The sequence below is a fragment of the Otolemur garnettii genome, unplaced genomic scaffold, assembly GCF_000181295.1.
Source record: "Otolemur garnettii isolate 467f Iridium unplaced genomic scaffold, OtoGar3 scaffold00051, whole genome shotgun sequence".
Taxonomy (NCBI): domain Eukaryota; kingdom Metazoa; phylum Chordata; class Mammalia; order Primates; family Galagidae; genus Otolemur; species Otolemur garnettii.
In genome coordinates, this window is record NW_003852446.1 from 3,065,409 (window position 1) to 3,081,697 (window position 16,289).

The 16,289-nt window shown below is 44.5% G+C and overlaps 1 protein-coding gene across 2 annotated transcripts in view; it reads left to right on the forward strand.

The window, feature by feature from the left end:
• Positions 1 to 16,289, forward strand: part of NHS (NHS actin remodeling regulator) — a 338,175-nt gene that overhangs the window by 117,876 nt on the left and 204,010 nt on the right. The gene's annotated exons all lie outside the window — the stretch shown is intronic.

The window sequence follows — 16,289 nt, forward strand, 5'->3', positions numbered from 1 at the left end:
AGCTTTGCTTTCATGGACAGGGAGAGGGCTTGTGCAGCTATCACAGTTGTCAGTGGCTGGGAACTGTGCACGGGAAAGGAGCAACTTACCTTCCAGGCAAGGTGGCTCTCATTAGCCAAGAGTGACTCTCCTGAGAAGGGGGCAGTTGTGAGCCACTAGCAAACACCACTCACAGCAGCTGGAGGATGGCTGCACAGGCCTAGTAAAGAGGATCTGGGTAGGTTACCCTGTCCTTACTACCCGTGCTCACGCATTGCCGTGTGGGGATTTGAAGGACACAGGCTTCATGTGGGTAGGCAAATAATAAGCATGCTTCCACGGGCCTAGGATGCTGCGAAAGGACTGCATTTACTAAGGTGTCTTCTGGCTACGGGTCTGAGTATATTTTGCTGTTTTAATCTTAATTCTGGAATTGCATGTGGGACTTCCCCTGTGCCTGGAAGCCACTCGATTTTACGTTGAGAAGCATTCCAAGGCACATGTGTGAACTGATAACCAGGATAAGTGACAGAATGCAATTAATCCCTTAGTAGATGGGAAAGGAAAACCAGTGCCCTTCCCAGTCTGGGCTTCCAGAGATGATTCACAAGGCGGGGCTTTGCACACAGCCAGCAAACAGCAGATGCCAGCAGATGCGGGAGCAGTGGATGCAATTGCTTCCTTAAGCCATAAATGTGAGGAATCCAGATGGCCAAAGGGAATGTTTGCTAGGCTGAGGTCAGGTTTTATTTTGATGGGAGCTGTCTTTGATTCTGGTTTGTGTTTGTTTGTTTGTTATCTGGATGTTGTGGAGGGGAGGGAGGGATTCTTAGAAATGCCTCAGCAGTGATCCCATTGTTGTCGGTTGTAATGTCTGGCCACATTTCCTCCTGGGGTGTATGAAGAAGCAGCAGTAGCCATAAATAGCTAGGACTGCGACTCCCTTGCTATGTGAGGGTGGGGCAGGAGTCTGTGTGCTTTATACAGTACCTCGACGAGGACTTTACATGTCTGCACTTATTGTGACAGAGAATGACAAGGGGTCTAGGCAGCATGGAATAGGGACAAGTGTGGGGGCTTTTGCATTAGGCAGACTGGGGTTCAAATCTCGGTTCTACCATTTATCAGCTGTGGAAGCGTCCTTAGCTGAGGCCCTTAGTAGTTCCCAGATTCTATTGTTTCACCTGAAAGTAGGGATAATAATACCTGTCTGAAAGGGATATTGGGGGAGGATTCAGTGAGATAGTGTTATATTAATTGCCAGTGATATTATAAATATGTGGCAGCTATTATGGCTTTCTAAAAAATTCTGTTCTAGTAGATCTAGACAAAACTAATGTCCTTTCTGGGGGAGACCACAAAAGGGATCAGAATACTTGGAAAGACTTACATCCCCAAGACCACAGCCAAGGTGGTAAAAAGGAAGGTCAAGATGTGTGGGTAGGGTAACCACAAGTCATGAATGTTCCAGGACAGTTATAATTTTCATCTCAGTGAGCAACCACGTGTACAGATGTGGGGTTCATAAACTATGATCACTGTCCTCATGAGAAAATACATCTCTAGACCAACCTGCTTGGGAATATTAGGAGTCTTTGGCACAACTTCAAAGAAAACAGTTTGTCCATGGTGTTACTTCTGGTAATCATGACTCTACTTTTAGTTCTTCAGTGGAGAGAGAGTTCATTGAACTCAGTTAATTCTTTTTTTTTTTTTCACTTTTACCCTTAATGTTCCATATCACAGGCCAACCATTTAAGCAGTGCTCTAAGTCTGTGCTTGTGTCAACCTGAAAAAATAGAAAGCCTGTTTGTCTTTTCAGGTCCCCTCCACCATTTTCTTCCTGCATTGGGTAACATCCCATCCTCCTCAGCAAATGTTGGAGAATTTCCTTCCAAAGCTCGGGAGGGGCGGGATTCACAAGGAAGGTCAGGTGAACACGAGCTCATGGGCAGTTTGTGGACTCTGCCTCGCTTTCCCTCTGCGACTGGGGCAGGAGAGTGGAGGGCAGTGGACACATAGATGCTCTCCCCACCCTTTCCCTTCCTTCCCCTCCTTCCCTGCCCCTTCTGTGTCTGGGACCTTTTCCACGCTCCAGTTAGCAAATGCACATTTCAGTGTTTAGGCTGAAACTCTAGTGCCAACACAAGGCATCTAATGCCATCTGACTTAAGGACAGCCTGCATTTAAGAAGTCAGAGTTTTCCAGCCTGCTCAACGCTCCTGCTTTAGAACAAATTAAGGAGGAGGACCTCAGCCTGCCTTTCTATCCCTACTCTATCCCCTTACCTGTCAGAAACACAGCCTGTTTTCCTTTAAGCTACAATTCATCCCATTTTCAACTTCCTCTCTTATGCCTCCAAGTATTCTGAGTCTACTGCCCCACCTCCATCGCCCTCAGTACAGATTATGAACATCCTTTTAAAAAGTGACCTAATCTTTCTAGAACTATGAGGCTGGCAAGGAAAAAAAGTCAACATATTCTGTGCCTTCCTGACCCGTAGTTTTTATAACATGTGTTTGTGAAGGGGGACGTGATATTTGAATTCTTAGGATTTGCCCTGGCAATGTGGGCTTATTAACCTCTACTCATTAACATTGACTTTTTGAGGATGGCAGGACCATTATCCTTTTAGTTTCACTTTCCAAAATTACTATTTTATTGGAGGGGAAGTATTACGTAAGGATGAATATTAGAGCGAGGATGCTCTCCTTTAGGACCCTAGGTCCCAGTGACTTTAATTTGCTTAAAGAAGCATTTATTTATCTGGCCCTTAGTATGGGACAGACATCTGTCACATAATCACATAGTAACACTGTACTTTGCAAGTCCAAACCCTGTTAAGCTGTATCACAATCCTATGTAGTAGAGACAACCACATCCTTCATTTGACAGAGGACAAAATGGAGGCCCGGGGAGGTCATGTAACTTACCAAGGTCCTGCAGAATGCTGAGGCCTGAACCCAGTTGAGTTGGCCCCAGAGTCCTGGTTCTGAACTACTAGCACCATTTTCCATTATGGCAATCTGGGTCTTTATTTTCTTATTCGTACAATGAAGGAGTTGAAGGGTATAATTTCGAAATTCATTCCAGGACTAATATGATGGAGGACAGCAATAATTTTAGCGTATTTTTAAAACCACAACACTTGGCTTTTATCATGTTTGCCCCAAGCCGTACGCTGAAATAGTTCTTTTGTGTACAATGTTCCATGCACAGTTAATCCCATACCTACTCTCTGATCTCAACATCAAGGAGGAGAAATAGCCCTTGAATGAATTGGCTTCCCAAAGCTCATCCGAGATGCATCAGTCTAGCACCATGTCTAGAAGAAAGGGCTCCCTCAGACAGGCGGCCTGGGAGACACTGCATACCACATCCCACCCTTTTGGGATTCACAGTCCACTGAACAACCGAGAGGAACCCCGATGTTACCGCAGTTGGGAAACCTATTCAGCTTTGGTTATTCAAGCATTTACCATTCTTGTTTTACCACAAAATCTACTCTTGGGGTAGCATTTTATTCATGTCCCCTAGAGCCAGGGTTCTGAAAGACACTGGGGGCACAGAGGCTTACACATTTTTGCAAGTGGGATCTACAGCTTGGAATCTGCAGAGATTGGAAAGTTTGGCTCTTTTGTGCTGGTACCCTTCTGTGTACATATAGCTGTACAAATATTAGGAACAACAGGAGTCTTCTACCAAAAGATTACATGTCTGTTACCTCTTGGGATTCCCAGCCAACAAGACATGAGTGCTCCTCCCACGGCCTCCCCCTGGGGAGAATATTCACTTAAACACTAACTGTACAGATGAGGAGGGGAAATTGACCTCTGCGGTATCTCCACCTTGAAAACGTGGTCATGTGTTAACGTTTCCTCACCTTCTTACACCATGCTTCCTCCCCATTTCTCCATGGGCTTTTTCCATATTTATTTTCTTCAGTTTTCCATTTCTGTTTTCCTCTGTCCCCTCTACCTTTCATGAGTCCCGAAGACAAGGATATTCAGGGAGGGAGGGAACTGGCAGCCCAGGGAGCATTTTGTTTCCTAAACATTGAGCCTGGGTCACCTCCTGGTACCGCAGGCCTTCCATTTGCTGATTTCTTTATTATGTTTACAACGCCCACTTGCAAAACAGGTTTCTTTACTCCATTTGCTAGTTTACTCTAGTGATGTGTAATTTGACATTTAAAAAAATAAAATACACGCACACCCTTCAAAATCAAACCTCCAACTCCAAAGAAAGGAAGAAAAGAAAATGAACTGTGAAAGCTTTCCTTTCCCCCTGAGTTCCAGTCATCTGTCCAAAGAGAAATAGTGATAACAAGCTGGTGTACAGTGTTCCAGAAAGGTTTTATCCAATTACCTACATGAGCGTGTGTGTGTTTTCGTGCATTTCTCTCGCTCTCTCTCTCTATCTCCGACTCCACACAATATTCATTATCTTGCTCTTTACTTGCCTTAATAACAAACCTTAGAAATCTTTCCAGTTCCAAATGAGCTACTCACTCTTTTCATCAGATGCATAGTATTTAAAGCTCTATAATTTACGGAACCAGTTCCCACTGACAGATGTAGGTTTTTCCATTTTCTGCTATCAACCAGCTGCATTATACGTCCTCTTATGCATAACTTGGCTTACTTTTGTGAGTATGTCTGGAGGTGAATTCCATGCAGTGCAATTGCTGGTTTCTGAGGTGGTCCATTTTCTAGCTGGAGAGAAACTAGCTAGAAATGGTGCCCTCTGACTAGATTGCACCATTTATGATTTTACCCTGCGTCTCTGAGAGCCGTCTTCCTGCCAAGCTGCAACAACTTTAGGTATTACCAAGCTTTTAACTTCTGCTCATCTGAAATCGGTAACACAAAGTATATTTACTGATTGAAAATGACCACTATCATTGCCGTTGCGATTGCATTGTAGCAACACAGATTGCATTCTCTTATTTCGTCTGCCTGGTGATAGTGGTGCTGGGATCAGTGTTCTTTTCTGTATGAGGAAGCTGAGGCTCAGAGAGGGAAAGTGACTTGCCTGAGCCAAGCAGTGAGGGAACAGAGAATCAAAACCAGGTTTCCTGACTCAAGATTTATTATTATTATTTTTGTACTAAACCACATCGTCTCTTCAGCAGGGGTGAGGGTAAAAATACTGTGTGGCTATCTGTGCACATGTATGTGTGCACACATGTGTGTGTAATCTGCGAGGGAGGGAAGATGGCTGAATACAGGCTCTTTTCCCTTCTTTTCTCCGCTGGTGCTTTTTAATAGCCCGGGGGGGGTGGGGCGGAAATCACATTTGAGCCTCAGGAGCCTTCCTCTGCATGATCAGATTTAATTCTCACACCCAGCATTATTCTTCCTCTTCTGGCTCTCAGCCAAATCCTCACTTTGTGGATCCCACTGAAATAGAAGCGGGGAAGATGGAAATAAGAGGCCATGTGTGAAATTTAAGTTAGAACTTATGTCACCTCGCGTCTCCAAAGCACCAAGTCCTACAAGCAGTGCCCACAGGCTGGCTGCCTCTCCTCCTCTCTTACTTTCACACACACCACTGAAAGTCAGGTGCACTTGGCCTGACAACACTGAAACAGTTCAGGGGCTTTGAATTTCGACTTTTCTCTCCAGGTGACTGTTGGTAATTCCTTGAAAGAGAGGGGAACCACAGAAATTTCTGCTTTCTAATTCTCACCAAGATGGCGGATTGGCTTCTGGCCTCTCTTCTCACTTTCCTCTAGCACACCTTCCTGTGGTGTACTGCAGAAGCTGGGGAGCTGGAAACTAGCTTTCTTAGACTCCCTTGCAGCTAGGTCCTAGGTGGAAATTAGATTTTGTCAAGTAGATGTATCTGTGCCTTCTTGAATCTGCTGGGGGATTTTTCAGGTTCACTGGTTTCTAGGGCATAAATCTTCCCCTGGCCACATTTAAGGCTGGGAAAAAAACACCAGTCAGATTAATGATTAGTCTTGTTATGATGAATTGTAGTTTGAAGTGTCTACTTTTAAGATTTTTACTCTCTTTTACAGTTGGGTTTCTTTTTTCCAGCCTGTATCTGGGTTGTTATGATCCCTTTGGCCAGTCTTATTAGGCTTCTTGCTAAAACAAACAATCTCAAAATAGCCAACAAATGAAAACTAGACAAAAATCTCTACCCCTTCCTTTGTAAAAGGTGACATCTTCAGATGCCATATAGCACGGGCTTCATAAATGGGTACTTAGTTCATAGATCATTAATGATCATGAAATGAGTGAAGAGGTAATTTTATTGCTGTTTTGACATCAGGGGCATTTATGAGCTGAGCTCCTTTCTATTGTGACTTGTGTGCTCCTGTGATCTTCTCTGTCACACTTTCCCCGGCCTTCACTTGTGTTGGAGTTTTGCTTTGAAATGGAAAAACACAAATACCTCAAGCCCCACCTCATCACGCTGTAATGAAGATCAAAGTGAGAAAATGAAGAATGGCAAGACATCCCAGGTATGTTTTTAAACCCCTGGAAAATTTTGCCTTTGGGGATTCTCCATGTTTCTTGCCAGAAAGGGTTTTCCCTTTCAGAAGGTAAAAAACACAGTTACTCCTTTTTTGGTTGTAGAAGGGAATTTTTACTAAAGACCTGGCCTGCTCTCAGCATGGTTTACCTGGGGCGTAGGGTCACTTATTAGCACACTGCCCAAGACATAGACAAAACTCCTAGAGCGGTTTTGGATTCATTAGGTGAGGGAAAGGGGTGTGTTTGCGTGTCTTTAGAACACAAGTTAGATTAGTTCTTTGTATTTAGAGCCAAGAACAATATCCAGTCTTAATCTAGTTCATCTCTCTCTGTGTTGCTTTGGTGTTTTACCCTCTTTCCCTGAAAGATGGGTGGAGGAATGATAAAGGGGAGCATTTACTGAGCGTTTACTCTGTGCCAGCCATAGTGCTGAGTGCTTTACACATGCTAGCTCTTTTAGTCGGCATAGTAAGCCTGAGGTTGCTGTTATTATTTTATAATTATGTATTTTTTAATTGAGGTAAAGCTCACATAGCATAAAATTAACCATTCTTTTATTTATTTATGGATTTTTTAAAATTTCAAATTAATATGAGGGTACAAATTTTTAGATTATATTGTTCTCACTTCCAGGGTAAAGTTCTGGTTGTGAAACAGCCCCTCACCCAGGGGACGTGTCATACACAGTGTGTACATTAGGTGACATCCCCACTCTTGCCCTCTCTCCTTCCCCCTCCCACCTTCTTCTACCCCCATACTAGACTATATTTTTGTTTCATTGTTCATATGAGCGTGTATTTATATGCTGGTTTCATATCAGTATGGAGTACATTGGATATTTATTTTTCCATTCTCGTGATACTTTATTAAGGAGAATGTGTTTCAACTCCATCCAAGTAAATGTAAAAGATGTAAAGTCTCCATCTTTTTTTTTCCAGTTTCTTCTTTGTTTTTTTTTGGCTGGGGCTGGGTTTGAATCTGCCACCTCCGGTATATGGGGCAGCACCCTACTCCTTTGAGCCACAGGTGGCACCCAGTCTCCATCGTTTTTAATGGCTGAGTAGTATTACATGGTATACATATACCACAGTTGGTTGTTCCATTCATGGGTTGATGGGCATTTGGGTTACCTCTGCTCATCGTCCCTAATCATCAGAGAAATGCAAATCAAAACCACCCTGAGGTATCACCTAACCCCAGTAAGATTAGCACACATCACAAAGTCCCAAAACTGCAGATGCTGACATGGATGGAGAGAGAAGGGAACACTTGTACACTGCTGGTGGGATTGCAAACTAATACAGCCTTTATGGAAAGAAGTATGGGGAATCCTCAAAGAACTAAAAATTAACCATTCTTTAAGTGAACAATTCAGTAGTGTCTAGTACCTTTGTAATGGTATGCAATCATCACCCTTATCTAGTTCTAAAACATTGTCATCACCTCGAAAGGAAACCCCGTAGCCATTAAGCAGTCACTTGCAATGCCTGCCTCGCCCCCACCCCTTGCAACCACCTATCTGCTGTGTCTCTGTGGATTTGGCTGCCCTGGATATTTCATGTAACTGGAATCATATGACATTCATAATTTTGAGGCTGGCTTCTTTCATTGAGTAGAATGTTTTCCAGGTTCATTCACATTATAGCAGGTACTGGTACTCCATTCCTTTTTATGGCTAAATAGTATTCCGGTGTAGGGATGTACCAGTTCTGTTTATTTATCTGTGAGTAGTGCTGAATGAACACATATGTGCATGAGTTTGTTTGTGGACAGTTTTCATTTCTTTGGGGCATATATAAAGAACTCAGTATATGGAAACTTGGACATGTAGAAGTATGCTAATAAGGGATGGAGGTGGCATCCAAACCCAGAACCTTCATACATATAACCACCATGTGGTGCGGCTTCTCGTATCCACAATACAGTGCTGTCCCTAGAATCCTTTGTAAGTCCCTTTAGCATTTGACAATGAAAGTCTAGAGGCCATGATGCAGTTCAGGTAGAATCCCCTTAAAGCATCCATTGCTCCCCATCAAGTGGTGATGTTGGGAGCCATCCTTCTTTATTCTTGAACTTGAGGTAATCTTTATAACTAATCTGAATCTCTATTGCACGTTACTTTTACAAAAGATTTTTACAGAGGGTTTTCATTTGGCCCTTATAACAACCATCTGAGGTAGCAAGGGCCAGCTTTATAACTTGCATCTCTGTTTTACAAATGAAGAAACCAGGAATCAGAGAGATTAAGGATCTTGCTTAAGGTCACACGTCTTAAAGGTCAATGATCCGGGGGTCCTGCTGGACCTTCTCTGGCCTTTCTGCTGTGCCATGCTGCCTCTCTAGTCAGCAATCAGAATACTTAAAAAATTGGCTCTTGCAAACTGCCTTCTTTAAATTCAAAGCCTATAATAAAGGCATGCTATTTTAAAGCACTCGTGCTGTAATAATGATAGCCACAGCAACAGCCATAGGAGCAGTAGATAGTCCTATGTCTATATGGTGCCTGTGCAGCACATAGGATCCCACACACAGTAACTTTCTACCGATATTTGTTCATCAGCACACTTCCATGTTTAGATTCGCATCATAAAAACTCTCAACCCTGAAAGGGGCACCCCCACCTGCCAGAGCTGACCTTGAAGTTTGTCTCCAGCAGATGTTTACTCTTGGCAATATTACCCTTGATGATGGCTAGGAACTGTTATTTTTTTTTTTCCTTTGCGATACCTCCTCTATCTTCCATTATCTTGGGTCATATGGACCATCTCCTTTTTTATTTATTTATTTTTAAATTTTTTTTGAGACAGAGCCTCACTTTGTCACCCTCAGTAAAGTGCTATGGTGTCATAGCTCACAGCAGCCTCAAACTCTTGGGCTCAAGTAATTCTCTTGCCTCAGCCTCCTGAGTAGCTGGGACTATAGGCATCTGTCACAATGCCTGGCTATTTTTTAGAGATGGGGTCTCACTCTTGTTCAGGCTGATCTTGAACCCATGAGCTCAAGCAATCCACCTACCTCAGCCTGCCAGAGTGTTAGGATGACAGGCACGAGCTACTGCACCCGGCCACTATGTCCCTTTTTCAGCTGAGGGCCCTGGAATTGAGAGACATCAAGTGGGAAGTATGAACTGGATGCAGTATTCTGGGTGCCTGTTTAGAACTCTCCTAACTGTCCTGCTCTTGTTTGGAGGGCTGACCCCACCACACTTCTCCCTGAGTACTGGACATGAGTCTTTACATAGCCTGCTGGCCCAGGTCTTGCTCCTCCTCGTAGGCTTACTGATCTGCAGATACCTCCCTCCTCCTTTCCTGTTGGAATATTTGTTCAGAAGATGTCACGTGGAGTTGGTTTCAGTGTGAGCCAGCATCCATGAACAACAGAGAAAGCATCGCTTCCCAGGATGGCTAATAGAAACCCACGTCCACAGTCAGCCGTGTTTCTATAGCAGTAGCGAGGTTATAAATCAAGTGGCGAAGCTGTTTAGATTTTCCCAGAGGAGCCTGGGTGGCTGTTCTCTCCATTTCCCTTTAGCCATGAGGGACGATTGTGTCCTTGTGATTCAGACATTGTTGTGTGTAAAAATAAACTCCAGCCTCATTACTCTGATCTTTTCGATCTGGACTTTCTTGATGCAGCCATCAAGCTTCAACAGCCAATTTAACTGAAGACATGGGTTTATTTACTCATCAGCTCTAGAGCAACATTCTCTATCAAGTTATTTCATTCAGTTTTGTAGATGAGGGGTTTATTCGTTTGACCAGGCCTGGAAATGAGCCATATTTTGGGCTAACGAAAAATAAGGAATTCTGGTTGATGCACAAGATTTTGAGTCTGGTTGTAGATGGGCAGCCGTATGCAGAATTCCAGTTCTGTGCTAGGCTGTGGGTGGTGAGGTGGGATTGCCTTGGCCTTAAAATCTAGGAGATTAAATGTACAGCAATTTCCTGAAGTCAAGTTATCTCTAGGAGGAGAGAAGCTATTCTGGGGCCTTAAGTGACCTTTCTTGTGGGTGGGCAGGATGTGACCTTGGCCAGGAGGCCTGTGTGCCTGGCCCCTGGGGCTCCCCATAAGCCACTTACTGCCCTTGAAGATTAAGAGAAGAGACAAATGACCACAGCCGGCCTGCCACCTCTTTGGCTTCCAACAGTGAGTGCGGTGGGGGAATGGAGGGGCTGATTACCACCTGGGGCCTCTGCCACCATGATTCTAGTCACTCTTCTGCCCCTGGGGTTTAGTATAGGAACTTCTCCCCAGGCCAGTAGGAATCTGGGGAACTAGCACATTGTTCGGCAGTGTTTCCCAAGCTTGTCAGATGAGACAGTCCCCTTTGCAGGCTGGCAGTGGGGGAGTGGGTGGGTGGCGGGGTTATTCACTGTAAACAAGCTTCTCAGGCTCTTTCTTCCCTTGGAGAATCTGATTCAATTGATGTGGGGCGGCTCCCAGGAATCTGCGTTGCAACAAACCTCGGGTGATTCCTCCTGCCAGGCAAGCTTGGGAAACGCTGGTTTATAGTAAGAGGCCCTGTAATGGGCAATCCTGCTCCCTTGTCTCCTTTTGTTCTGCAATATTGTCCCCTTTCTTGCCTCCATGGCAGATGCTCTTAGGGAGATGACTCATGCCTTGGTTCTTGTCCCTTCGGTGTGCTCCAGTGGGAGTTCCATCCATCAATAACCACTTCTCCTCACCTGTCTAAGGGCTCAGAAAGCTGGAAACAACACCCCCAAGAGCAGCCAACAACCAGGACCCGAGAGGGGTTGGTGTATATGTACCCCAGCTCCACTGCCTCTCTGCTAGGATAAATCTGAGCCATGTCCTGCGCCATCTCCCAGAATTTCCCAGTGGGATTAAATTTATGTCACCCACCGTAGTAATGTGCTTGACAAGGCACTCTTTATGGGCTGCCTTGCCTCCCTGTCTCACATCCTGACTTCTGTATTTCCTTCTTAGCATTTCCTTGCCTTGCAAATAAACTACAGTCAGTTCTGCTATCACGTGACAAATGAGTTCTTGGACTATCAGCGGGCTACGTGAAATTATGCATTACAAACCATAAGGCTTGTGGGATCAATGGGATGAGGGCCCAAGACTCAAAAACTTAGTGACGCATAAGAAATAAGATGGAAACCTAATACAATGGTGGGACAGTTGTGCACATGTTATACGGTTAAAAAATGCATGAATACAACAAGGACTATAGCACTTTTCCTAGAGAAAGCCCTGAAGGTGGCTTGTGGCAGTGGTTGTTGGAGGGGGCCGCAGCTTGTGACTTAACTAAGCAGGGGTGAGAAGAGTGTTTCCAAAACCCAGAGGAAAAGTTACACGTATAACACCAGATGGGGAGGGCTGGGCTGCTAAGGTGAACTGGGGTAGCTGGTAGAGGTTTGGGGTGTGTACATTTTGTATCCGAGCCTGGATTCAGCTGGGTACATGTCGCTGTGCTCACATACTGTTTCTTGCAGACAAAATTGCACATTAGCAAACGTGAAATCCACATGATGCCCAAATCATTCCCTAATATGTCAATCACATTGGAACAAATATGCAGTTTTAAAATAAATGTTCGAGCAGAACTATCCGGAGTTGCAATCGTTTCCTTGCTCCGAGACCTAAACTGAGACACCTATCAATGGCAGCTTGATGCTCACTTTATTTTTTAAATGGACCTTTTTCTGTTGAACTGGTTGATATGGAAGACCCAACCCGTTCACACCCAAAGATGTCCAGTAGAGACTGTGGCTGGAGATAAGAAGTGGCATCTCAAGCCCAAATGTCCCTGCCAGAAGCTTTGCCCTCTAAACCACCTGGTCTCACTCATTCTCTTGTAACTCACCTGGGGGCTGCAGCCCCATTTCACATGTCTGAAAAATTTTGGTTACCTATTTGCAGTTTCTTGGAACTGGTTTAAACCTAAAATCAAAATTTCAGATTATTATGAGCTGAAGCAGAATGCTGGAAACGCTTAGCTCCTTCATTAGGAAACAGGAAAGATTAACGTGGGACCTTGGTAGATATATTACTCACCTGTATTCAGTGCTTCCCAGGAGGTAAAATTACAGTGTGAGCTCAGCTCATTCTTAATTTCCCATGGTAGGTTACAAATGGGCTCTTTTCTATTCTACAGCTTCTTTAATCTCAATACCTGATTTCTCCCTCATGTAGCTCTACACGATCCAGCAACTTATACACTGCAGGGCTCATTTGTTTAACTGGTTCTGTGTCAGTTTCAAGTTCATATTTTCTGAGGCCTTGATTTTGACCTGGGTGTGTATGCGGGGTGAAGATCAGTGTTTTTCAGAATGTGGGCTTCAGACCACCCACATCAGAATCCCCCCACAGGGAGCTTGTTAGAAACTGCTTCATAGGCTCCACCCCAGACCTCCTGAATCCAACTATCTTGGGAGTGGAGCTCAGGGATCTGTACTTTTTTTTTTTTTTTTTTTTTTTGCAAGCTCCTGGGTGATGCTTCTATGCACTCAAGGTTGAAACCCACCCGTTTAGACCAGTGGGTCTCCACTGGGCCATTTGGGCTCCCCAGGGGACATTTAGCAATGTCTGGAGCCTTTTTGCATTGTCACAGGTAGGAGAAGGTGCTACTGGCAGCTAGTGGGTACGTAGCAGGGACACCGCTGAGCCTTCTACAGTGAGCGCCCACAGGATACCCTCGGTGACACGTCAGTAGTGCCGAGGTTAACACTCCCTGGTTTCAACCCTGAGGGATTACCCCAGAGTCTGCTCCACTTACAGAGATGTTCCCTTGGTCGGTATCTTCTTTTGTTTCTTCACAACCAGGTGGCTTAGAAGCAACGGGGTCCTCTGGTCATGCAGAAATATGTTTGTGGGACGTACTGGCAGCTCCGCTGGGGTGGAATCAGGCTGGGTGAGGGCGATTGTCGACTCTCCGAAAGACGCTTTCTCCAGCATCCCCGAGTCAAACTGTAAATCAGGGCAGCTCAAGTCAGCCTGGAGATGAAGGGCCTCTGCAGAGTTAGAGTAAATAACACAAATTTGGAGGTGCGGTAATGGGCTTTTCTGTCAGTGCCTGAGCACTCTTTGTCAAACATACTCAGCTTTTATTACCTCGCTGACGTGGACATGATACAGTGAAAGCCGGCCCCACTCATCACCTGGGACGGCGCCTGGACCGGTACTTCCAGGCTTCATTCGTCACCGATCTGTGCTCACTGAGGCACCTGGCAGTAAATCTAAACCGCCAGAGAGGGGTTAGCGTGTTAGTGTCATTTCAACACGGGGAGGAGGATTCCACTGTGCAGTGAAGCTTTGAAAACTGGAAATTTGTGTTATAGCATCAATGGTGATTGCACGTCAGTCCTGAAGTTCTGAGTCTACCTTATATCCCAAGGAATATGTATCTGCATTGTAATAGTATTCAGTGATCAGGTTTGCCTAGGTAAGGTACAAAGAAGGACATTTTGAATGCTAACTAGTGAGATTTTACAAGTTCATGTGGATCATTAAAATATTTTGTTGGCTGGGTGCAATGGCTCATGCCTAGAATCCTAACATTCTGGGAGGTGGAGGTGGGTGGATCACCTGAGCTTAGGAGTTTGAGACCAGCCTGAGCAGGAGTGAGACCCCTGTCTCTACTAAAGATAAAAACAACAATAATAAAACTAGCCAGGGGTGGTGGCAGGCCCCTGTAGTGCCAGCTACCAGGAAGGCTGAGGCAAGAGGATCACTTGAGCCCAGGAGTTTGAGGTTGCTAGGAGCTGTGACACCATGGTTTTCTATCTAGGGTGACAGAGTGAGATGCTGTCTCAGAAAAAAAAAATGTTTTGTATATGCTATAGCTTGAATGCAGAATGTCTTTCATCCATATCCCGTGGAAGTCTGGAAAACTCTTTAGGTTCAGGACCTTTTGAAATTACTAAAACGTCCACATGGTTTGGATAATTAGAATAATACATAACATCTTTTGGGGCACTTACACCCACAAAATGCTTTTCTAAGCATTGAACATTTATTTTGCTCACGTGAACCTGACAACAACTCTATTCAGTAGACATATGCTGATTGCCCTTTTACAGATGAGATTAAATACCAAGGAGACACAGATGGTAGGTGACCAAACTACGCTGGGGGCCCGAGTAGTCTGAGTTCTTAACAGGAGTTTTATTCTGCCTTAGTTTTTTCAAATGTGGCTAACGATTCTTGCTTCTGACTTGAATGGAGTGAAACAATCCTTTAGCTGATTTCCTTCACCCAGCACTCTTCAGTAGAAAGAGACTGCAAGTCACATATGTAATTTTAAACATTCCAGGAGCCAAACTTCTAAAAGACGTAAAAATAAACAGATGAAATGACTTTTCATCATATATTTTATTAACCCAACATATCCGAAGTATAATTTCAACATGTGATCCCTATACAACATTATTAATGAGCTATTTTACATTTTCCTTTTGTGCTAAGCCTTTGAAATCCAGCACGTCTTTTATATGAACAGTGCATCTCGATTCCGACTAGCCAGGTTTCCAGGGCTCAAAGCCATCTATGGCAAGAGGCCACCAAATTGGATGGTGCAGCCTTAGCTGATGCTTAGTGAGGACTGCTAGGCTTAGAAAACTGGGTTTGAATGAAAAGGTAGGAATATGATTTTCCAATCTTGCTTAGTTCAAATCAGAGGGAGGCTGATTTGGTGTCCTTAGGTGTCCTCAACTATGGCCCACAGGCCACATGCAGCCTGCCTAGGACATTTATCCAGCACGCCAGGTGTTTTTGCGGCCACTGCCTGTCCTGCTTAGCAGCTGGCTTGTCCCGGGGCCCACAGTCCAGCCCTCCAATAGTCTGATGGACAGTGAACTGGCCCCCTGTTTAAAAAGTTTGAGGACCCCTACAACATTTCTCCATATTTTGACAGACCCGTCCACCCATCCACAGGTAGGTTTCTGTAAATGGGCTCAAGCATTCATACGCTCATTTGTACGCATGCTTTTCTTCTGCAACTGCCAACAAGTATTCTTGAAAGAGGATTAAACTTACACACAGACACGCACATACACTCTGACCATCTTTGTTACCAATGTATTAGTTTCACTGGATTGAGGATTCAATAGGAGGGTGCAGGAAGGGAGAGATATTTGATTTGTGCCTGTGTGATACCCTCCTAGGTCTGGCTGACCTCACAACATTCACATACTGCCATCTTGTTCCCCATGTTATTTAAACAGAATACACATGTGCGCGCGCGTGCGCGCGCACACACACACACACACACACACACACACACGTGCTTTAACCCAGCAATAGGAACATATGGATTTACAGCCTTTAGAGCAAAGAAGCTCATTGTACAGCTAGCTCAGAACTCCAGCAAAGCTCTCACACTTGTGTAATATTAACATCAAGCTTCATGAAAGACTTTGGCTCAACTCAGAAGACCATGGACCTGCCCTGAAGCCTGAAAGAGCAAGAGCCTTTTGTGTATTGCCCGGTGGAAGACATCAGTTCCTGACTGCTGAACAGAGTGCACAGAGGCACCCCCTGAACACTCAGACACACAACAAGAGCACTAGCCATTGGTATTGTCAGCTTTCTGTTAATTAATTTCATGGTAGCTAGTCTAGAAAGACACAATCACGGAGAAGCAACATGCTGTAGTGAGAACCCCGTGGATGAAAGATTTTAGTCCTGATTTCTTCCATTAACTAGCTATTGACATCTATCCCTCTGTGGTAAGAAATGGAAGCAGAATTAGCTTTCAACCCAGGATGCACATTAGAGTCACTGGGAAGTTTGGTTTTTTATTAGATGCTGATGCTCAGGTCCAATTCTAGACCAATTAAATCAGAACTTCTGGGGTCG